Here is a 25,050-nt window from a genome sequence, read left to right as displayed (position 1 = left end):
GAGCATCCCAAACCTTGGTAGAACAAAAACCCCAAGCGAAGCTCGGAGAAGGAGACATAGCCTAACGTCCCTGATAGGGAAACAAACTCCCGAATAAGGAAAAACTACACGGCCCTCCCCATAAAGCAGTTAAAACCGCTAAGGAGAAATGGGCAAGGCCCAGAAATCTCGACCCGAGGGAAGAGAACCTCAAAGGGAACAGGGCCAAAAAGGACAAATCCAAGGAGCCCTGAAAGGTAAAACTGTCAGGGCCGGCGGCAAGGAGGCCCAGAGACCTCAACCTTCCAACCCACACGGGGAAGGAAAATACTCCCATTCCCGACGAAATAACGGAAAACAGTGTGTCGCAGTGGAATCCCAGACGACCAGCTAGAGGGGCTAACACCCACGCCTTGTGGACCATCAGGCCCTCACAGGATGCTTAGCTGAACTTTTAAAAAAAAACAAGGAATAACACAAATAATAATGTGAAACAATCTGTGCCTCAACTGGACCAGCCATGCAGAACAGGTGCCAGGTGTTTGAAATAGGCTGCAAGACAGAAGGGTCCGAACCCAATCAGGACCAGCCAGAAACTCAGGGTCTATACTGTCAAGGCCGCAAACAGTCATCCCCAGAGATGAGGAATAAACAGCAAATTCTTTTTTTTTTTTTAAACATAGGACTAACATGTCCTCTCGTCAAACAAACTTCCGTAGAAGTAAACTGTCCGATCAGGATCACGAGTATTGATTCCAGAAAGGAAATACATAAACATGAGCTCAAATAAAAAATCATCCTAACCGAATTAAAATAAAAGCTAAGGCAACCCTTAGGTTATCGCCCAAGAAGAACAGACACACCCGCAGGACCGGGATCATGTTCTCCCAGCTCAGGACTGGAAAGGATACTCAATAAACAGGGCTATAAGAAGATTACTTCATCCTCATATAGCTAATTCTGCGAGACGTTTGAAGTAGAAGACTGAGAATTCCCGTATTCATTAAGGATGGGATCCTCCAACAACACCAGAATGTGCCTTTAAAAGGACACGAAGCTGCGTCAGTTGATAACGAAAGGCACAGCATACCCTTGCCAGAGCAGAAGACGACCCCAAACCCATAGGTTGACCCCCTGAAGCCTCAGGGACAGTCATTCTCCCTGATAGCGGAACACATGCAATATCTTAATCACACTTCTGGTAGCTGCAGATGCGCCAGCGCCATAATAATAGACATGCGAATACGTGCCATAACCTCCGGTGGGAACAAGCCACCTTCCAGAGAAGGATAAGCAAAATATGGGTTACCTGCATGTGTAGTAAGAGTTGGTGGTAGGGAACTCTTCACTCAGGGAAAAGGGTCCCCAGAGACGGATGGGTCGGCGGCTCCTTGATTCCCCCATCCTGAGGAATTGAGCACTCTAAAACAGCATTCTGAACATAACATAAAAGGGCATGTATCACCCGGGCCAATTCGTATTCCTCACGAGAAATAGACTCTGAGTCAGAGACGTTCGACTCCACAATATCAGAATCCCCCATAACTGGGATATGGAATACAAAAAACAGACCCAATAAGAAAAGTAAATGGCACCTGACACCCACAATGGCTGGGGCACTCACCACCTCCTAGGACCCAGACACCAGCGGACCAGAAATGTTCCGTTGCCACACAGTCAGGAATACAGAAATGGAAGTTAAAACGTGACCACGCTCGGTCACCAGGTACACCGCGAGGTCCAGAAAAAGTGCGCTCAACCGTAAATGCTGCGTCACTTCCAAAGGCCGTTATGTTCCTAGCCAAGAGCCTAAGTAACACCACACATAAGCAGGTCGAATCACATAACAAACATGATTAAACCCCCCCCTGTTAAATAACCCCCCACAGGACATATTAACCCTTGATTCCAAGATACAAAAGGAGCCTCACTGAGACCCTGAGTTATAGTTAGTCCCGCAAGGTGGTAGCCTCTCAGGAAAACATTTGTAATACCAGGCAATCTTAATGAAAGAAAATGAAACAATCTTACCAGAATCTACACAGTGGAACAGGAACACGGCTCTTCAAGTGTGACAGATAGTAGCATCACCTCTGCCATGGACTTAAGAGAAGAAAGCAGGCAGCAAAACTCGTCAATGCTGATTGCTTGTGGAGCTGTTAATATGAGTTGGGATGGTTTCACAGAAAGACTCTCCCTGCATCTCAGGACTGTAACTTTCATCCATGCTCTCACTGAGAGGCTAACAGGACTACTTAAAACTCCAGTCCCATGCCAAAGAGTACTACCCTCCATAAAAGACTATTGAAAACATTCTGACACGTCTCTGCCAACCTCCTGGGACGAAAGGCTAAGAATGACTGAGGGATGAGGGAAGTGGGAGGGGTATTTAAGCCTTTGGCTGGGGTATCGTTGCCTCCTCCTGCTGGCCAGGTTCTGAATTCCCAAAAGTAATGAATGCAGCTGTGGACTCTTTCCATTTATGAAGAAAAGTGTACATATGGAGGTAATATTTTATTTTAATGTGTTTTATATATATTTTGTGCAACTTTTGTTTTTAACTCTTAGGGGCATATTTATCAAGCTCCGTATGGAGCTTAATACCCCCTAAAGGCTCGCCGGAAACAAAAGTCTAAAGGCCGCTGCTCCATAACCTGTCCGCCTGCTCTGAGGCCGTGGACAGAAATCGACAGAAATCAACCGGATCGATTACTATCGGGTTGATTGATACTCCCTGCTAGCGGCCGAATGGCCGCAAATCTGCAAGGTTCATAATTGCACCAGCAGTTCAGAAGAAATGCTGGTGCAATGATAAATGCCAACAGCGTATTTTAGCTCAGTTTCGGCTTATGCTCGAGCGCAAACTATAACTTTCAATTTGTCATACCAGCTCTATTTAACCCTTCTCTGGTCTACGTTCTTTTAGACTTGAAATATCAAGTTGTGTGCTAATATTAGCGTGGTTCAGTGATTCTGCTTATCTTGACCCACGCTAACATTGGCATGACCCTTATAATCTGGCCCAATATTTGTGCTTACTACCTCTAGCTAATCTTCTCTATGAACCAACCACTCTTTCTGTAAAGAAGTGATGTAAAATATCTATTACCTTGAGATCATGACCTCTTATTCTAGTTCTGCTTTTTATGTGAAAAATCAATTCACACATGGTGCATTGTTATATTGAATACCTTAAAGGGACATTGTATGGACATTTTGTATTGTCTTTACACTAAAAGAGACTATTTAAAATATACTACAGTGCTTTTTTTTATTCCATGCTGATTAAACCATCTCTCCTGGGTGGTCGTTCCTGTCAGCCAGTAAGCAATGGGTAACTAAGTAGCAGCTGGAAAACACACGCATTTGCATTTCCTATTAGTTTTAGTGCTGCTTTTTCATGTATACGATACAAAAAATACCTCCATTTAAAGGGGAACTCTGGTCAACATTGAAAGGCACATAGAAGAATAACATCTTTGTATAAAATATATTTACAATATACATATATATCCCTTTAATATACACAAAGATCTCTATCAATGCCTCTCCCTTCTAAGCTATACTAATTAGGGTCATGAAGCCTTTCTTGTAAGTTTTTATTTTTAGACCATACACCTGCTTAGAGGACACCATTACCAGACAGTCCAAGTTATTAATTTAATATAAAAGAAACAATCTTGTTAAACACACAAAAACTAGGAAAACAAAAGTTTCCCAGGCAATGGCTTTGCTGGGGGGGGGGGGGGGAAGGGGGTCCCAGGGTGGGAAATAGCAATTATATACAAAAAAATTTAACAAAAATCTTAAATTCTAGGTCTCCCACCAACCAATGATAGGTCAATGCTTGATTGGACAATCCTGTATGACTAAAGTCCAACATTACTGGCTGTCCCTGACATCAATCATTAGTAATGCTTTGGCACAATTGGACAGGTGATGATGGACACATTAATGGTCAGACCCCCTGTACCTCATTACCAACAAAAGAGCTGATTAACCAAACAATATAGTCCCCCCCACCTCCTAACTGCACAAAACATCATGATGGAATAAAAAATCAATTTGAGCAAGCAATTATTAGTTATTTGTCCATTTCATACAACAATATACTTGACTGTTTTTTTATAACACGACTCACTGAGTTGGCATAAATCCAGATTAATTTGTATTTATAGGAAGCCAATTGTTCCTCTACTTTTGTAAACAGGTTTTATTGAATTGTGTATTTCGATACATAAAAAGTAATTTGTGTAATTTAAAGTAGCTTATGGAGAGTGGTTATATTCATGGTGAGGGTTATAAATAGAAATGTCATTTTTATTATATTAAATCTTTAAATGTAATATTATTTGTAGCACTAATTTCTGAAGTAGTCATAAAAACGGTAATCTGTCGACAATTTAAAAATAATACTTTTTAAATCTTTAGATAATGCATGCATTGTACTCACTCCCCTCCCCCTGTGGTGTAAAGGAACTTGCAAATTAGCAGCAAATACAACTGATGTTTTTGTCCCAATTTAGGCGCCACATCAGGGATACATCAAACTATAGTTTCCGAAGAGAAACAGCTGGAACAATGGCTTCAGCTTTCTTTGGTAGGTGTTATAGTCTATAATTATAATATATATTCTATTGATTTGTAATGCGCAGCACTATACACAGGGTACGGTAATTAAAAACAAGACAGGAATTGCAGAGTGGGTCAGGAGCATTACAGGCTGGGTGCAAAGTCTAGAAGAAAAATCACATTTAAATAACACGCAAAATAACCATCACTTTCCTAGGTACGTACAACTAGGTTAAAAGTAGAAAATCAAGAGTTAGTTACAGTAACAGAAAAAAAAAATTGGGGCAACATTGTCAGCTTTGAAATAGTTAAACATGACCATGAGACAATATACTTTACCAGGACGATAGAGTCTTTATGAATTTCCGCATACACACCGTATAAAAAGTACGAACAGTAAGGTGCCTAATCCTCAATATTGCAGCAACTGAAGTGTCAGTTTGTTTGTTTTTTCATAAGAAAAGAGACATAACCCATGGGAAGTGATTAACCCCAATATTGCCTTCACTCTTTATATATTGAAAAACTGACATTTCTTTCATGTAATTAGCAAGAGTCCATGAGCTAGTGACGTATGGGATATACATTCCTACCAGGAGGGGCAAAGTTTCCCAAACCTTAAAATGCCTATAAATACACCCCTCACCACACCCACAATTCAGTTTTACAAACTTTGCCTCCCGTGGAGGTGGTGAAGTAAGTTTGTGCTTAGATTGTGCTTTGAATTGCACTTTTCTACAGCCTTCCAAGCCTGTGTGCCAGGCCTACTTAAAAAATAAACTTTGCCTCCCGTGGAGGTGGTGAAGTAAGTTTGTGCTTTTCCTCTCAGAGTGCAGTGAATGTCAGAGGGATGTGAAGAGAGTATTGCCTATTTGAGAACAATGGTCTACCTCTAGGGGATCTTTTTCATAGGCTCTCTGTTATCGGTCGTAGAGATTTCTTCTCCTACCTCCCTTTTCAGATCGACGATATACTCTTATATACCATTACCTCTACTGATTCTCGTTTCAGTACTGGTTTGGCTATCCGCTTTATGTGGAGGAGTGTCCTGGGATAAGTATGTCTTATTCTTTGTGATTCTCTGCGCTATGGTTGGGCACTTTATATGTAAAGTTCTAAATATATGTCTATAAACTTATATTTGCCTTGATTCAGGATAAACGGTATTCCTTATTTTCAGCCTGTCAGTTTCATTATTGGGAAAATGCATTTAATTATTTTTTCTTACCTTGAAATTTTTTTCATTTGGCCATTTTTTCCTGCGTGCTGTTAAGCTCGTGGGGGCGGGAAATGTTCCTTTTTATTTCGATATTTTTTGGCGCGTTCTTTTTTTGGCGCTAAAAATTTTCGTCACTTCCGGCACAGTCATTTTTTACTGGAAGTTGTATTCTATTATGCATGCATATTTAGACTATTTTTTGCGCCAAAAAAATGGGGCGTCTCTTTTACTCACATTATTTAAACATTTCTCTTCATTGCTTCTGGTTGCTAGAAGCTTATTTTTTTGCATTCTTTCCCATTCCTGAAACTGTCATTTAAGGAATTTGATAATTTTGCTTTATATGTTGTTTTTTCTATTACATATTGCAAGATGTCTCATCCCGACCCTGGATCAAAACCTACTAATGAACAGACGCCTGATGCTGGTCCTACCAAAGTTAAGCGCATATGTTGTAAACTTGTGGTATCTATTCATCCAGCTGTAGTTTGTGAAAGCTGTCATGATAAACTTTCCAATGCTGATTGTGTCTCCATTAGTAATAATCCTTTACTTGTTGTTGTTCCTTCAACATCTAATGTTCAGGATGTTCTTCCTGTTAATGTAAAAGAATTTGTTTCTAAATCTATTAGGAAGGCTCTGTCTGTTATTCCTCCTTCCAATAAACGTAAAAGGTCTTTCAAAACTTCTCACATCTCAGATGAGTTTGTAGGTGACCGTCATCATTCTGACTTATCTGATTCTGATGAGGTTTTTTCTGGATCAGAAGATTCTACTACAGATATTGATTCTGATAAATCCTCATATTTATTTAAAATGGAGTTTATTCGTTCATTACTAAAAGAAGTTTTGATTGCATTAGATATGGAGGAATCCAGTCCTCCTGATACTAAAACTGCTAAACATTTAAATTCGGTTTTTAAGCCTCATGTATTAATTCCGGAAGCTTTTCCAGTTCCTGATACTATCTCAGATGTGATTACTAGGGAATGAGATAGTTTGGGTACTTCATTTACTCCTTCTCCAAGGTTTAAGAAATTGTACCCTGTGCCATCTGATAGATTGGAGTTTTGGGATAAAATCCCTAAAGTCGATGGAGCTATCTTTACCCTTGCTAAACGTACTGCTATCCCTACAGCAGATAGCACTTCGTTTAAAGATCCTTTGGATAGAAAGATTGAATCTTTTTTAAGAAAAGCTTATTTATGTTCAGGCAATTTACTCAGACCTGCTATATATTTGGCTGATGTTGCTGCAGCTTCAACTTTTTGGTTGGAGACTTTAGCGCAACAAGTAACAGATCATAATGCATATAGCATTGTTAAACTTCTTCAACATGCTAATAACTTTGTCTGTGATGCCATTTTTGATATCATTAGAATTGATGTCAGGTTTATGTCTTTAGCTATTTTAGCCAGAAGAGCTTAATGGCTTAAATCTTGGAATGTAGATATGACTTCTAAGTCAACTTTGCTTTCCCTCCTTCCAAGGTAATAAATTGTTTGGTTCTCAGTTGGATTCGATAATTTCAACTGTTACTGGAGGGAAGGGTACCTTTTTGCCCCAGGGCAAAAAAATCTAAAAGTAATTTTAGGGCTGCTAATCGTTTTCGTTCCTTTCGTCAAAATAGAGAGCAAAAGCCCGACCCTTCTCCTAAAGGAATGGTTTCCGGTTGGAAACCTAATCCAGTCTGGAATAAATCCAAGCCTTTCAGAAAGTCAAAACCTGCTCCTAAATCCGCATGAAGGTACGGCCCTCATTCCAGTGCAGCTGGTAGGGGGCAGGTTACGATTTTTCAAAGATGTTTGGAGCAATTCGATTCACAATCTTTGGATTCAGAACATTGTTTCTCTAGGGTACAGAACAGGTTTCAAGGTAAGACCACCTGTGAGAAGATTTTTTCTCTCAAGCATTCCGGTAAATCCAGTGACGGCTCAGGCGTTTCTGAAATGTGTTTCAGACCTAGAGTTAGCTGGGGTAATTATGCCAGTTCCAGTTCTGGAACAGGGTCTGGGGTTTTATTCAAATCTATTCATTGTGCCAAAGAAAGAGAATTCTTTCAGACCAGTTCTGGATTTAAAAATATTGAATCGATATGTAAGGATACCAACATTCAAAATGGTGACTATAAGAACTATTCTGCCTTTTGTTCAGCAAGGGCATTATATGTCAACAATAGACTTACAGGATGCATACCTGCATATTCCTATTCACTCAGATCACTACCAGTTTCTGAGATTCTCTTTTCTAGACAAGCATTACCAGTTTATTGCAAACTATTATAAATAGGGAGAAAATAAGGAAAAGTGGTCCTTATAAAAAGATAGGGAATTCAGCACTCTCATATACACATTTAAAGAGACAGAGATATAAATATCTCAAGTTATCAACCTAAGTATTAAGATACATAGAGCAGAGTGTGGAGCCAGGTGGAAACCCAGAATAAAGACTTGACAACTAGCATGCTTGCAAGGCACTCATAATTTTATTATTTACAAAAAGCAACAAAATTCTTAGTAAAGGTCATGTGACCATAAAGGTAATTTGAAACAAAATGTAATAAAAAATATGAGCTAAAAAGCTAAGTGAGACGTCTCATAGGAAAATAAAGTGTTTAAGAAATAAATGGCTAAATATAATAGTGACAATGCAACACCTCTATTAGAGGACAACTCCAAAAGAAAGAGTAATATAAGGGTAATGTTGTCATAATAATATAATGAGGATCTATGCAGTTCACATAAACATTGAACCAGAATAATACAATCACAAGAATACTTTAGAATGCATATTTTTCAATTTGGAGTGAAATATAAACACAGGAAAAAGCTTTGCACAATCGTATGCAGCATGCAACTATACCAAGTCTTAAAACACAACACCAACATCAGAGGACAGTCCCAAAGTAAAGGGTCAATACTGTCATGATATAAATATAGGATCTATGTGTTTTAAATATGGGTATTGTATAGTAAATTTTGCATAACTTCTGACAAACAGGATATTAGTAAAGCAGCTGCATTTAGCATGAACACATCACAATTTAAAGGAAGTCCTTCCAAATCTGTTGAAAACAGGCATCCACTTGTATTGCGGGAGGAAAAAATGAAGTAAGTTTCCACTGCCTGTAAGGAACAACACAGTCATAGCATGCACTCACAGCCTTTGCGATGTAAATCAAGCACAGAATCCTTGGTAAGAAGCTGCAAATCCGGTGAATGTTCCTGTGTTGCACAAGATGCAAAACAATTTAATAAATCACTCCAGCAAGCTGCAATTCTTTGAGGTGTAGTAGGGATTTCCAAAAGACAGGTGTCTCATCAAAGCAATCAGCTGTTACAACTGCCTACACGTGTTTCATCCCAATGAGTAGCAGGGACTCCTTAGGACGCGATCCCTTTTGCTCGTTTTCATACGAGACCACTTCAACAAGGCCGGTGCATAGTGCGGCAGATTTTGGGGGGCGGCACTTGCCCCAGCCCAGCCGCTGCACGCATATGATATGTCACTGTGTGGCTTTAAAAAAAAATATTTTATTTTAACAGGCGGCTTACCTCCGAACACCTTCCTGTCTGTTGGGGCAGCCAGCGCTTGGTTTACTATCTGACTGAGTCTGACACTTTATTGACAAAGGGGCGGGCCAATTCCTTTTGAAGTGTTGATCTGACTCACTGTAACACAGCCGCGGCGCACATGGTTTGAGGTTGAGGGAGTCACGGCCGCACATGCGCACGTGATCTCCCAGGCCAAGCGGACGCGGTTAGGAAGTGAGTGTGACAGGGAGACTCACTGATCTGTGCGCCCGGAGCCGGTGAAGAAGAGGGAGTGGAGCGGCCAGCAGGTAGGGGCCAGGCAATATTGAGAAGGTCCGGACTCCGGAGTTCTGTCAGACTCAGACTAAGTACTACAGCCGATAGGAAGAAGAGCTAACCACTGCCTGCCACGATTAAACACTTTTTTAATAATATAGTATTTTTTTCCACTGCAGATAGGATAGGTCTAGGCTAGACCTATCCTTTCTGCAGTGGAAAAAAATATTATGTATTAAAAAAGTGTTTCATGTAACTTGAATGAATCCGATTCTAAGCTCATTTCAATCCTCATGGCTCATGCAGCTGCACATTTCCAGCCTTCTTCTGTGATTTACAGTTAAAAACAGAGCTTCACATTTGATTTTTTCAGTCATTTACAGCAAGGCAGGCAAAAATATGCTCAACAGATGATAGTAAAAATGCAGCCAGAAAACTACTCCAGCTATTGAAAATGCCAAATGTGACACAAACCTGCATTATAAAAATCATCTGGAAAGCAGGCTTTGCTCTCCAGATGATTTTTATAATGCAGCTTTTTTTCTGGCTGCATTTTTACTATCATCTGTTGAGCATATTTTTGCCTGCCTTGCTGTAAATGACTGAAAAATTCAAATGTGAATCTCTGTTTTTAGCTGTAAATCACAGAAGGCTGGAACTGTGCAGCTGCATGAGCCATGAGGATTTGTTCAGTCTCACAATATTTTCCAACCACCATATAGTTACACAGCATGTCCTAGACTCCTGTATACATCCATGAAATAAACTATCTCCAATTTCAAGTAAAATAGACGTCATACAGCACACACACACACAGACTAGACTAAGACTTCCTTACAAAATGATAGTTTTCAATGCCTTAAAATATGTATTTGTATGCATTTCTATGCAGTCTACACTGTGCATATAAAACAAATGACTGTAATGTCCCCTGAAGGTGCAGTTGAGCTATCAGCCTTTTTTTCTGGGCCGTGAAAGGTAAAGTGCAGCTTTGTGACTCGTTTTGTTACTGCACGACTATGTGGCAGGACTGCTTCTGTGAGATGTGGCTGAGACTGGTCTGTAGCTTCCCTGCTGTATGTCTACTGAGCTTCCTCCCTCTGCTGCCCACATTGCAGCACCACATAGCTACTGGGTGCAATTTGCTGGAAGTAGAGAGTGTAATATGGTGCTAGTGCTACATAAACATAAAGAGTCTGGGTTAGGGGGCATATTGAGCAGCATATTGTAATTGAGGGGATTCATAAGTTGATCACTCATTCATTAGTGATTCATTCTTGTCACCATGAATTTAAAAATATCTATCTAAAATAACCAGTAAATTATTTAACATATATAGAGTTAAAAGAAGGGAACATGATATGTGTGCGTATGTAACTGTGTATGTGTGACTGTGTGCAAGTGTTTTGCAAAAAAAACAGAATTCTAAGTGCCTAGGGCAGCACAAAACCTAAATACGCCCATGGTGCAGGGATTATACAAGGATATCACAAAGAATATCCTTAAATCCCAATGTTCGATCATCTCTAACTTGGTGGATGGATCCCCATCATTTAAATCAAGGGGCCTCTTTTGTTCGTCCAACCTGGACTGTGATCTCAACAGATGCGAGTCTTTCAGGTTGGGGAGCTGTATGGGGATCTCTGACGGTGCAGGGGGTTTGGGAATCTCAGGAGGCGAGATTACCAATCAACCTTTTGGAACTCAATGCGATTTTCAGAGCTATTCAGTTCTGGCCTCTTCTAAAGAGAGAATCGTTTATTTGTTTTCAAACAGACAATGTCACGACCGTGGCATATGTCAATCATCAAGGTGAGACTCACAGTCCTCAAGCTATGAGAGAAGTATCTCGGATACTTGTATGGGCGGAATCCAGCTCCTGTCTAATTTCTGCGGTTCACATCCCAGGTGTAGGCAATTGGGAAGCGAATTATCTCAGTCGCCAGACGTTACATCCGGGCAAATGGTCTCTTCATCCAGAGGTTTTTCTACAGATTGTGCAAATCTGGGGTCTCCCAGAAATAGATCTGATGGCCTCTCATCTGAACAAGAAACTTCCCAGGTATCTATCCAGATCCCGGGATCCTCAGGCGGAAGCAGTGGATGCGTTATCAATTCCTTGGAATTATCATCCTGCTTATATCTTTCTGCCTCTAGTTCTTCTTCCGAAAGTAATCTCCAAAATTCTAATGGAGCGCTCATGTGTACTGCTGGTGGCTCCAGCTTGGCCACACAGGTTTTGGTTTGCGGATCTCGTTCGGATGGCCAGTTGCCAACCTTGGACACTTCCGTTAAGACCAGACCTTCTATCTCAAGGTCCTTTTTTCCATCAGGATCTCAAATAATTAAATTTGAAGGTATGGAAATTGAACGCTTAATTCTTAGTCATAGAGGTTTCTCTGACTCAGTGATTAATACTATATTACAGGCTCGAAAATCTGTCTCTAGAAAGATTTATTATCGGGTTTGGAAGACTTACATCTCTTGGTGTTCTTCTCATAAATTCTCCTGGCATTCTTTCAGAATTCCTAGAATTTTACAATTTCTTCAGGATGGTTTGGATAAAGGTTTGCCTGCAAATTCCTTGAAAGGACAAATATATGCTCTTTCTGTTCTTTTTCACAGAAAGATTGCTCATCTTCCTGATATTCATTGTTTTCTACAGGCTTTGGTACGTATCAAACCTGTCATTAAGCCAATCTCTCCTCCTTGGAGTCTTAATTTGGTTTTGTCAGCTTTACAGGCTCCTCCGTTTGAGCCTATGCATTCTCTGGACATTAAATTACTTTCCTGGAAAGTATTGTTCCTTTTAGCTATCTCTTCTGCCAGAAGAGTCTCTGAGTTATCTGCTCTTTCTTGTGAATCTCCTTTTCTGATTTTTCATCAGGATAAGGCGGTGTTGCGGACTTCATTTCAATTTTTGCCTAAGGTTGTGAATTCTAACAACATTAGTAGAGAAATTGTTGTCCCTTCATTATGTCCTAATCCTAAGAATTCTGAGGAAAGGTTATTGCATTTGTTGGATGTAGTTAGAGCTTTAAAATATTATGTTGAAGCTACTAAAGATTTTAGAAAGACTTCTAGTCTATTTGTTATCTTTTCTGGTTCCAGGAAAGGTCAGAAGGCTTCTGCCATTTCTTTGGCGTCTTGGTTAAAGTCTTTGATTCATCATGCTTATGTGGAGTCGGGTAAGTCCCCGCCTCAAAGGATTACTGCTCATTCTACTAGGTCAGTCTCTACTTCCTGGGCTTTTAGGAATGAAGCTTCTGTTGATCAGATTTGCAAAGCAGCAACTTGGTCTTCTTTGCATACTTTTACTAAATTCTACCATTTTAATGTGTTTTCTTCTTCTGAAGCAGTTTTTGGTAGAAAAGGACTTCAGGCAGCTGTTTCTGTTTGATTCGTCTGCTTATAATTTCAGTTTTTTTCATTATAAGATCAAAACTTTTTGATTTGAGTTGTGGATTATTTTTTTCAGCGGAATTGGCTGTCTTTATTTTATCCCTACCTCTCTAGTTACTCTTGCGTGGAAGTTCCACATCTTGGGTATCTGCTATCCCATACGTCACTAGCTCATGGACTCTTGCTAATTACATGAAAGAAAACATAATTTATGTAAGAACTTACCTGATAAATTCCTTTCTTTCATATTAGCAAGAGTCCATGAGACCCACCCTTTTTTTGTGGTGGTTATTATTTTTTTGCATAAAGCACAATTATTCCAATTCCTTAATTTTTTTGATGCTTTCGCTCCTTTCTTATCACCCCACTTCTTGGCAATTCGTTAAACTGAATTGTGGGTGTGGTGAGGGGTGTATTTATAGGCATTTTAAGGTTTGGGAAACTTTGCCCCTCCTGGTAGGAATGTATATTCCATACGTCACTAGCTCATGGACTCTTGCTAATATGAAAGAAATGAATTTATCAGGTAAGTTCTTACATAAATTATGTTTTCTGTGTTGATACAATTTTTATGACCCAACAACAGGAGTGTTTTGACCTCTAATACAAAGTTTATTCTGAGGTCTGTGTATACTCTTATAAGTGTAATTTGTAGAGACATGTTTAACACTGTATAGGAAGATTTGTTAATTTGTTTCAATTGTTTCAATTGCTACTGTTTTTTAAAAGTCTAGACTTATTTTATATATCGATCTAACTGTGGATTGTTTTTTAACTGGCCTATATTGTAGCAAAAGCATACCAACACCGGTGTTTAGTATTTTTAGCATTAAGGATGTTACATATGAGATTTGTTTTTGTCTAGTTATACACCATAGATTATTAATAAATTGATTTTTATAAACTCTATCACAATACTGTTTTTTATACTACAGATACAAATCTGTGAACACGGTTTCCCCTGTTTTGCATACACAACATTAAATAGAATACACCAGGAGGACATTTTCATATAGTGAATTTTCCTTTTAATTTTATTAAATAACAGACACCACTAAAGTCTAAAAACGGCATTTATTTGCGCCACCTTATACACATTAAAGTATGAATTTCCGCATGTTTGGTGCTGGTGTAGGTGAAAAATCCCGAGCACATCCCTAAACACTGACAGTCAGATCCTCATTCATGTCTGATGGTCTCTGAGACACCCTTCATTCTAACCAGAGTGGTAGTGCAAACATCTGCATGTTGCATAGCGCGGGTGCACTATATCCCTAACATAAAAGACTTCTATGGGGGTACTCTGAAAAACTCATGTCGACTATCGCTCGAAGTCTAAACCTCAGTGCTCTAAACTGAAGGTTAAATAATGGAGTTCTTTACTTTTAAACGATAACTGTGTATTGAAAGAACTGGACTGGGGCCGCACCTTCATGCTGGTTTAGGGGATGGATTCGGTTTCTTATATTGTTTAGATCTATTCCAATTCAGAGAAGGTCTCCAGTTAGAGCCAGGGGCTTTAGGAGATTAGGAGAATAGTTCTATGTTTCTAGTTTTCTGTTCCCTGTTCTGACGAAAGGAACGAAAATGATTGGTAGCTTTAAATTTTGCCTCAGATTTCTTCTCTTGGGGAAGAAAAACTCCCTTACCCCCAGTAATTGTGGAAATAATTGAGTCCACCTGTGAACCAAAAAGGTTTTTACCTTGAAAAGAGAGAGATAGTAAAACTGTTTTAGATACCATGTCAGCATTCCAAGATTTAAGCCATAAAGCTCTTCTTGTAAGAATAGCTAAAGACTAGGGGGCATATTTATCAAGCTCTGTATAGAGCTTGAGGCCCATTGTTTCTGGCGAGCCTTCAGGGTCGCCGGAAACAGAAGTTATCAAGAAGTTATGAAGCAGCGATCTACAGACCGCTGCTCCATAATTTGTCTGCCTGCTCAGAGGCGGTAAACAGAAATCAACACGATCAAATACGATCGGGTTGATTGACACCCCCTGCGGCATTGCACCAGCAGTTCACAAGAACTACTGGTGCAATGATAAATGCCGACATTATGTGCAGCGGACATGATACGCTACTTCATATCTTGTCCGCTCGCACATTGTTAAATATGCCCCATATATTTGATGTTGATTTTCATGACATCAAAAATTGCATCACAAATAAAATGTTAGATAATTCAGGGTCTGAAAACAACTGCTGGGCGTTGAGGCAGCAGCATCAGCAATAGATATTACTGGTCTAAGAATATAGCCAGTATGTAAGTATGCCCTAAGATAAGATTCAAGCTTCCAAAAGGGTCTTTGAAAGAAGTGCTGACTTCCATAGGAAGTCCATGGCAAGAGTGGAAATTGCCCCATCAACTTTAGGGACCATTTCCCAAAGTTCCAAATTAGTAGTAGGTAAAGGATACAATTTTTAAACCCAGAAGAAGAGTTAAGAGGTACCAGGTTTAGACATTAGAGATCTGGAATAGGAAAAACTTCAGGAATATTAAGAGTAGTTTTAAACACAGAATTCAAACGATTACAAGGTTTATCATCAGGAGTTTTAGGCTCCTCAATCCCTAAAGTAAATAATACTGCCTTTAAAATAGAGTGAATATGTTACATTTTAAACAAGAAAGAAGATTTATCTTTCTCTGATTCTGATGTAGGATCCTCTGAATCAGAGGAATCCCCATCAGTAGAAAATACGTCAGTATGCTGTTGGTCAGTACAAAATTCTCTAGAGTTAGGCAAAAACGTGCTACCCTTTTACGCTTTTGTGAAAGCGTTAAAGCAGTCATGCGGATCTATTTATCCAGCTTGGAACGGAGCTTGATGACCCATGTTTCTGGCGAGCCTACAGGATCACCAGAAACACAAGTTATGAATCAGCGGTCTAAAGACTGCTGGTCCATAACCTGTCCGCCTGCTCTGAGGCGGCGGACAGATTTCAACCCGATCGAATACGATCAGGTTGATTAACACCCCCTGCTAGCGGCCGATTGGTCGCATATCTGCAGGGGGCGGTATTGCACCAGCAGTTCACAAGAACTGCCGGTGCAATGATAAATGCCGACAGCGTACACTGTCGGCTTTTATCTATGTGCAGCGGACATGGTTCACTATAGCGGATCATGTCCGTCCACACAATGATAAATGGGGGCCATGGCCTTTGCTATGGCTGCTGCAACAAAATCATTTGTTGCTGCTGGAATGCCTTCTACATTAGACTGAGATGGAAAAACAGTGGATGCATTTGTACTCATAGAAATATTGTCAGAATGCAATAAAACATTAATACAGGAGCCACATAATTAAGCTGAAGAAATCAGTTCAGCTTTTTTACAATAAACACACTTAGCTTTCGTAGAACCGTGTTTAGGTAGCTCAGTTCCTATGGTAACTTCTGGGACTGGATCTGACTGATACATAATTGTAAGCAAAAAAATATAATTAATTGAAGCATGAAAAAAAATTGTATTTTTAAAAATCCTGATAACTTTACCAAGCTTTTGAGGAATGGTAAACAAAACCTACGAACAAAGATTACAATAGCAAAACAAATAGTCATATAAAAAACATCATAATTTTAAATGTTCACTAAAAACAAAAATGATGCATGTAGCCCAATTCAAATAAGAGCGTGGAGCGAAAAAAGGGGCAGGCTTTTATTGGCGAAAACAGCAAGAACATTTTTGGCATGAAAAAAGGTGCGGGATTATGATGCGATATCAGGCGTTATTAAAAAGGCGTTTATGGCATGCACGATCATGCGCGTGTTTTGAAATGTACTCCACAAATGGAGGTAAGTACAAAATATGGGCCCCCTTATTCGTCAATAAATATAATTTTATCTGTTTTGCTAAAATGTAAAGTGTCAGTCCCATAGGCATGGTATATATAAGTATGTAACAATAAACTTAATTAAAAGTGCCCAATCCATAGCTAAGAGTGTCGTAATAGAAAATGTCATACTTTCTTTAAGACACCCATACACACATAGCAGACAGCCAAACCAGTACTGAAACATAACAGCAGAGGTTATGGTAGAGGAGTGTAATGTTGATCTGTAAAGGGAGGCAGGAGATGAATCACTGTGACCAAATTTACAGAGAGCCTTATGAAAATTTTTCACATAGAAGAAAACTTGGTGTCATCAGGCAATACTCCCTTCACTTCCCTCTAACAAGCACTGTATTCTGAGGGGAATTGGGCTTCCGTGTGCTTAGAAGCACCTGTCATAGAAGAAATCAAGCACATCATGCTTTACCACCTCCTAAAGAGGCAAAGTTTTTTAAACTGAGGTAAGAGTGAGGTGGGCGGGGTATTTATAGGCTTTTGAGGTTTGGAAAACTTTGCCTCCTCCTGGTAGGAATGTATATCCCAATTGTAACAACGCATGGACTCTTGTCACCTATATGAAAGAAATTAGGGGCTAGATTACAAGTGGAGTGTTATTTAGCCCTTTTCACTAGAGCACTAATTGTTCTAGTAGTAAACTTTTTGAGCGTGTTGGGTTGTGCTGGTATTACGAGTTGAAAGTAAAAAGTTATTGTGCTTGCGCTAACCCAACGTGTGCAAAAAGACGAAATTACAATATCGCGCTTGTGATCTCCTATTCCCCCATAGAAGTCAATAGAGAAAAAAAAGTGGAAAAAAAACTAATACCCCACTCTCATGCTTACCTGATCGCATATTCTCATGTGCGCTAACCCAACATGAAAATATAAATATTTAACATTCCAATGTTCTGCACATTTATTCACAAATACATATTTCTATATATATATGATGGTATTTTGGTACAATATATACCTATATACAGAATATATATATATATATATATATATATATATATATAGGTATAGATATATACAGATATATACTGTATATAGGAATATCTATTTAGAATCACTTAGAACATATTCTGCTCTGTGCAGAACATTAGAAGGTGAAATATTTACAGTAAATACACAGTATAACACTTTATTAAATATAAATATTACATAAATATGCTTTTTACATGTTTTCATTTACTTATCTTCAAAGGGCTCCAATGCACGTGTATATATATGTGTACATATGTGTTTATATGTGTATTTATGTCAGTAATTACATATATACACACATAAATACATAAATATATATGTACACATATATAGACATATCTATATACATACATAAACATATTTAGACATGTATATGTATGTATTTCAATGTTAAAGCCCTTTGTCTGCCTTTATAACACTTAAGACCTAATATCTTTGAGCTCATAACTTTTGTGTGCAACATTTCTTTTGAATACATTTTTATTAGACAGTGTTATTATGAGTGTAACTGTACTGTGTAATGTATTTTTGTATGTGTTTTGTAACACTTTTAAGTTTTGCGAAACAGTTAACCAGAGGTCTGAGGACACTGTAATCATTCAAGCATAAATCCCGATTGTGCTCAAGCGATCGCGTTTACTTTAAATTTCTAATACCAGTGCAATTTAACCTGCGGACAAACAATTGCGAAAAGCCTGATATCGATTGCTCAAAGATTTGCGCTATACTCGTAATCTGGCCCTAAGTGCATAAATAGTTTAAATATGTTGCCTTTGATAAGTATTTTACTATTTAGGTGTACAGTACACACTTTCTGGATCAGAATTTATATTATAAATATATACACAAAAATAACTTTGTTCATATGTATCACATATCTAAATGTCACCAAATCATTAACAAAATGTAAGTATAATTAACTATAACTTTATATCTTTCTACCAGAACAGCTCAGCAGATTTGGGGCTATCAATCATTCCTGGTCTCCGGAATTATACTTCAGTTAGCGACTTTGCACTCCAAAAAGATCATGTCCCGTTAATTTTGTACATTCTTGAAAATATCGCTGACAACACCATCCAAGAAAACCAGACTTTTAATGTGAAAACCGTCCTGGTACGTTCTCAATAAAGGAATATTTCTCTACAGTATTTTAGTTTTAAACAAATTCCTTTCTTTTACTATGTGTTTAATTTCTTCAAAAGTGTTAAGCCCCCTGTCTATGTTGCACTCCTGGGACACCCCATGCTGATTAGTTATTGGAGAATATCTATGTATGCCTACTTCTTATTTGCTCACAATCTGGAGATTACTGTGTTGAATGGGATTAAACTATAAATTCTGTTTTTTTTTATCAACAACATTATCTATTAGTAAGGTTAAGTATGTCATTGTCAGGGTACCAGGAACCAGACAGAGACATAAAATGCTAAATTAATCACACCTTTATTAAAAAATAACAAACCAAATAACAAGCCAGGAGTCAACGCCAGAGCAGATAGATGAGCTGGGTCAGAAACCAAAGTGAGTAGTCAAACGAGCCAGGGTTAGGAACACGGATATCAGCAAAGTCAGGAACTTGCCAGGGATAAGGAACCAGGAGGGATGTCAAACAAGCCAGATATACGCAGAGACAGGAACACAAAAACTCACAGAGAGATCAGAGACAACGCAAGGACAATGGCAAACAGGACTGAGGCAGTTAAATAGGGAGTGATGACATCATCATTCTGGGACTGCAACTTTTCTCTTTCTGATGATGTTCTCCAGTTAGGCCATAAGAGGGAGCCTGGGAGTAGTGAGCAGCATTACACACTCTGCTACAGGCAAGGGGAGATGACAGGTAAGTCTAAAATGGCAGATAATATAAAAAACAGCAACTAACTATTGAAGTTAGGATGAAATCCTGACAGTTATTACTGTTCTCTTCAAGTTCCCTATTAGGTCCTGATGCTTCTCTGATTTCATTGAAACGTTATTAGTGAGTTCTGTATTTAAAGTTAATATATAAATAAGGTTCTCATATGTCAGGGAATGCAAATGACAGCTATCATGTAGGTTCTTATATTTCATACACTGATGTTTAGAGGGAAGTTTTTAGTGTTATAAAAACATCATGTGATCCACATATTTCATATAATGATATCAATAAGTGTCACATTTTTTTTACAATGTTATAAAAGACAGCTAGGAACTATAACCCTGGTCCCTACATTAGATAGGTACCAGTGTTGTAGCCCATTAAACCTAGCAATGACCTGCAACCTCCACAAATTAACTTTAGCCTCCCCCCATTATAATGATCCATGTTTGCCACTGATCCTACTTCAAGCTAATATTAACCCTAACCATGATTTTGTCCTACTGCAATTAACCATTACAATCCTCCCACAGGAAACACCTAAACCCCTACCCAACATGTCCTTAAAATTAAAAGAATTCTTTTAAATATAAATGGAATTAGAATTAGAATTTCATTACCTGAATACTCATCAGCCTTTAGCCTAAAGGCCCTGCTTCCATAGTCCCTTGCTGGGTTTTGTTTGCCTCTTTCAGCTGCTCCGCCCCTCCTATAGCACTGTGGTAGTTTGCATCCATACAATCTGGAACCACTTTGCAGAGATAGATTCATTGTATGCAAACAACAACAAACCCTCAATAGGGTGAAAATATGGTGACTGTAATAATGTTTCTGGAAACTAAACACTCAGTATGTTGAGAAAGAATTTCCACAAAGGTACCATGGATATAAATAGCAGAAATAAATAGGAAACAGATAAAGTAAAGCCAAAGTTGGCACTTTGATTTTACTTAAAGGACCATTAAACACAGAAGAACTGTATAATCCACAATAAAAAGACAATGCAATAGCACTTAATCTGAATTTCAAATTATTAGATTTTATTTTCTGAGAATTTCTGAGGGTTTTAATTTTGATGCCTACTGTATCATGTGACAGCCATCAGCCAATTACAGACAGTAAACTCTTGCACATGCTCAGTACACAATATAAAAACAATGAGAAAAAATTGATACTGGAAGTAAACTGGTAGGTTGTTTAAAACGGCATGCTCTGTCTGAATCATGACAGTTTAATTTTGACTTTAGTGTCCCTTTAAGTGAGACTATGCAGTTTAAGCTCAACAAGTTGTAGGCCAGAAGCCTGATGGATAATTAGCTGGTGTTATATAAAGTTGAAGCATAAAGAGGATGCCACAGAGAAGCAAAGTTTGTGACAGTAGAGGTCCAATTTTGAAGTAGAGGAGTTTTAACAAACAAGTGTATCTAACATTAGTCAATTCAAACAGCAGAATGCACAGGGGGTTAAACATAATGCAGAGTAGTTGAAACAAACAAGCCAGGATCTATATATTTAGTTAATCCAAACAGCAGCATGCACAGGGGGTTAAACATAATGCAGAGTGGTGCAAACAGCATCATACACAAGATTTTTATGTAATGCAAAGTAGTTGAACCAAACCAGAGCTCCTACCTTTTAAGAAAGTTCTTGATGCAATGCAAGAGGGTTTACAAAGCAAGGGGAAGCCAATAAGGAGGCCACGTCGGAAGCCAGGAAGTCAAGCAGGATAGGCACAGGTAATTGATAGAATATCTAATTGCTCACCGAGGCCTAGATTAGGGATTTAATATTCTAATTGCTAATGAGAGGTGTGACTTCAGGGGCAAGGATAACATGCTCAGAACTTTAAATATCTAAGCTACAAGAAAAACCTTTTGATGACCCAGTAAGATAAGAATCAGACTAGGGACCAGTAGTTCTGGGTTCCATCCCTGGCATACTCATGACATATCATGATTAGATATTGACACTAACTAAGCAAAACTGAAGAGAGGTGGGCCCCACAGTCAAAAACTAAAACCACCCTTTCTTGTGTTTGCTTCAATAGATTGTGGTGGGATCATGGTAGCAGTTAGGAATCATTTTGCTGATGATGGGTTGAGGTTAGGATTGCTAGGCCAGATTTGCTGTTGGAGAGTTGCGCCTGCAGTGGATATGGATAAATGCAGTGGGAGAAGTTGGGGTTTTACTTGATTGAGGTAGTGGGATTAGCTCAATATATTTCTGCTTCTCTGTATTGAGATCTAACTGCATAGATAAGTCAGGGTTTGTTTGTTAAAATGGTCTGCAAGCGCAGTACTGACCCAGAAAACTACTCTGGCTTATTAACCCCTGGCTTGTTTCCTACTTTGATTCTGCTGTCCTGTCTCTCCAGTTGTGACATTTTCTACTGTTGTCCTTCTCATTCACCCTGTCAGAACCCTGTGGAGCCCTGCTGATGCATCCTACATCCTACCCAAACTACCAGCCCCCGTGTATACATCCTCTTCCACTGTTCTATCACATTCCAGGTTATTTTTTGAAGAGGTGCAAGTAAAGGTGTGCTATTAGCTGAAACTGGGTGGCAAAACATAAAGGGCTAGATTACGAGTGAAGCACAAAATTGCATGGAAGCTTTGCACTCACGAGAGTCCGTTTCCATAGGCTCCAATGGGAGCCTCGTTTTCATGCCGATAGTCACAGCAGAGAACCTAGCGCAGCGAAGGGGGTAAGTTGTGCACCGATAGGCAGCAAAGTTTAAATATATATGAATGTATACATATATATTTATGTGTTTATATGTGTATATACATGTCAGTATATTTATGAAAATCTTAGTAGTGCTATCCAAATAATATATATAAGTTTATGGCAGGGTTATAAACACAATACAAAGAAATAGAAACCCTTATCAACCATGCACCTACTAGACCATACAATTAATATAAATATCTGAATTCTTTTATTTAGTTAATATCCATAAACATATTGAACTATATTTGCAGTAAAAGGAAACTAAATAAAAGTTTATATGCGTTAAAACCAACTCTTAAGATATGCTATCCTTCTTACAAAACCCAGAAAAATATACCTTCACAATTCAGCCTTTTATTTATTTAACACAATGGGACTAAAAACCTTTAACATCCAAGCAATACAATTCTAAACAGTGTTTATAAAACAATAGGATAATATATATATTCTGCTATTTAACTGCAATTTATCCTAATACAAAATTAACTGACAATATCAGAAACTTGCATAGATGAGTTACTTGGTCAATCAGACGCAGATTTAAACAATATATATATAGGCTGTGAAATGCTAACTAAAACACACTGTTTCTTTAAATCTATTAAATACAAATTGACTATGCATATAACTTATCTTACAAAACCTTGAATACGTTACCAAAGTAAAAAGCAGTCGATATCCAATATTTCTTGGTAGGAATTATTTTACCTCAGATCACCAATAAGTGTATATCGCAATCAATGAGAAGGGTAGATTAGCTTTGCTCAAGTAAAGTGGTATCTCACACCATGCGGGAACCAGTTACAAGTTTTAGCTTCAGCAGAAAATCTGTCCCTTTCTCTCCATTGCATTCACTTTTTATTTGGTTTTCCCATCACTGGTAAATTGTGGGTGGCCCTGCGGGAGCTGACCTTCCCATTGGTTATCTGGGAAGTCTAAATCGGATTGGCCCTTGGAAATTTCATTTTTAACAACCAGAGAGAACCTTCTGGCTGTAGTTCTCGCAACATAACACCAGGTGGCAGCAGACGTACAAACAAACAAATACAACAAGACCATCTCTAACATTTTTAAGCAAGTTAAAAAAAAAATTTCTTTCATAAAATGGTTATTTAATCAGATCACACTCTCTGCATTAATCATATATAACCCCAATTACAGATGGTTAATATTAGGTTATTTTTTCTGATTATTCTGATACCAAATATGTTATATTATTAATATTTTATTTTATTTAGGTAATTTAATACTGCTAATTATTAGTTTAAAATGCATTACAATGTTATCGGTATCCTGGCATTTATATGTGAATAATAGCTTATTTTTAATTCAGTATTGTACTGTATTCCAAGTGAATCCTGTCTATGTAGATCTGAAATAAAAATAAATGTTAATAATCACTTCTCTTCAGGTCCATAAACATCTATTCATGTTCTTAAACACACAGAGGCTAAGATATTCATGCTTTCAAAACATACACATACATATACACACATATATACATATATATATATATATATATATATATATATATATATATATATACATCTCATATCCATTAAAATATATACAGTTGTTTTGAAATCATAATGTAAGTCATGGGCCTTCACTGTATTATCCTAACATTCTAACTTTTCAGTAACTTCAGTTGCCAGACTTTTTGTCTCATACTCACCACATGGGGTCAATCCACGAGTAGTTGTAAAAGTCTTAATGCAGCATATTTCCTGTTTAGCTAGTAGTGCAGATGTGTATTTGATGTTTAAGGATGATTAACACCTATGTGTATAAAAGCGGTTTCTCTATGATTTTGATCAGTTCCAAGATGGGTATTTCAGACATTTCGTCTCCATATATTTTGTGTCGTGTTACCTATCTGACAATCTATCCTCTTAATTTGCCTTTTATGACTCATCCTGTTCTCTTTCAAAATTACTTCCCCCAACATTCCTCTAAGTGACTGTTCTGAAATTTGGCAGGCCAAATGTTCCATTGTCTCCCCCTGTGTGTTCAGCATAATTTTACATAATGAATGTGGGAGATCTCTTAGGAACAAACCTTTGTCTACAGACCATGTTCATATCCACAGATCTATTAAATAAAGACAAATATACCTCTATATATTATTTAATAATATTTCAAATACCTTGACATAAATCCCCCTTTCCAATTCAAAAATATGTAGGACACATGTATTTGAATTGGATCAAAGTTAGTGGTATTTGGTGAGGATGTTGACCGTACATCTCCTAGACAGTCTCTTATGTAGAAAGTTTGTTATTTTGAGCCTTCATGTTTATCAGTTGGGCACCTTTAAACTACAGTATGTCTTTAGTTCATTTGGGGATGTGACACTTCATTCTCCCTCTATGACTTGTAGTTGGGATCTGGGATGACACGCTCGCAATTGATTGATATGGACCCATTTATCTATGAAACCTTCATTTTTGGGGATCCGTATTTTATAGGCCACTGGAGATATTTTGTCAGTAATGACAAAAGGACCTTTCCATGAGGGAAGAAATTTCTTCTCCCTAACCTGATCTCTTCCAAAGTTATAAAGATAAACTTTATCATTTATTTCATATTCCTTTTTGGATGTTTTGAGATCATAATAGGTTTTAGTGGCAGTTGCGGCTCTTTCTAAATTCCTTT

This window comes from Bombina bombina, chromosome 4, assembly GCF_027579735.1.
Source record: "Bombina bombina isolate aBomBom1 chromosome 4, aBomBom1.pri, whole genome shotgun sequence".
Lineage (NCBI taxonomy): Eukaryota > Metazoa > Chordata > Amphibia > Anura > Bombinatoridae > Bombina > Bombina bombina.
This window is presented reverse-complemented; position numbering follows the sequence as displayed.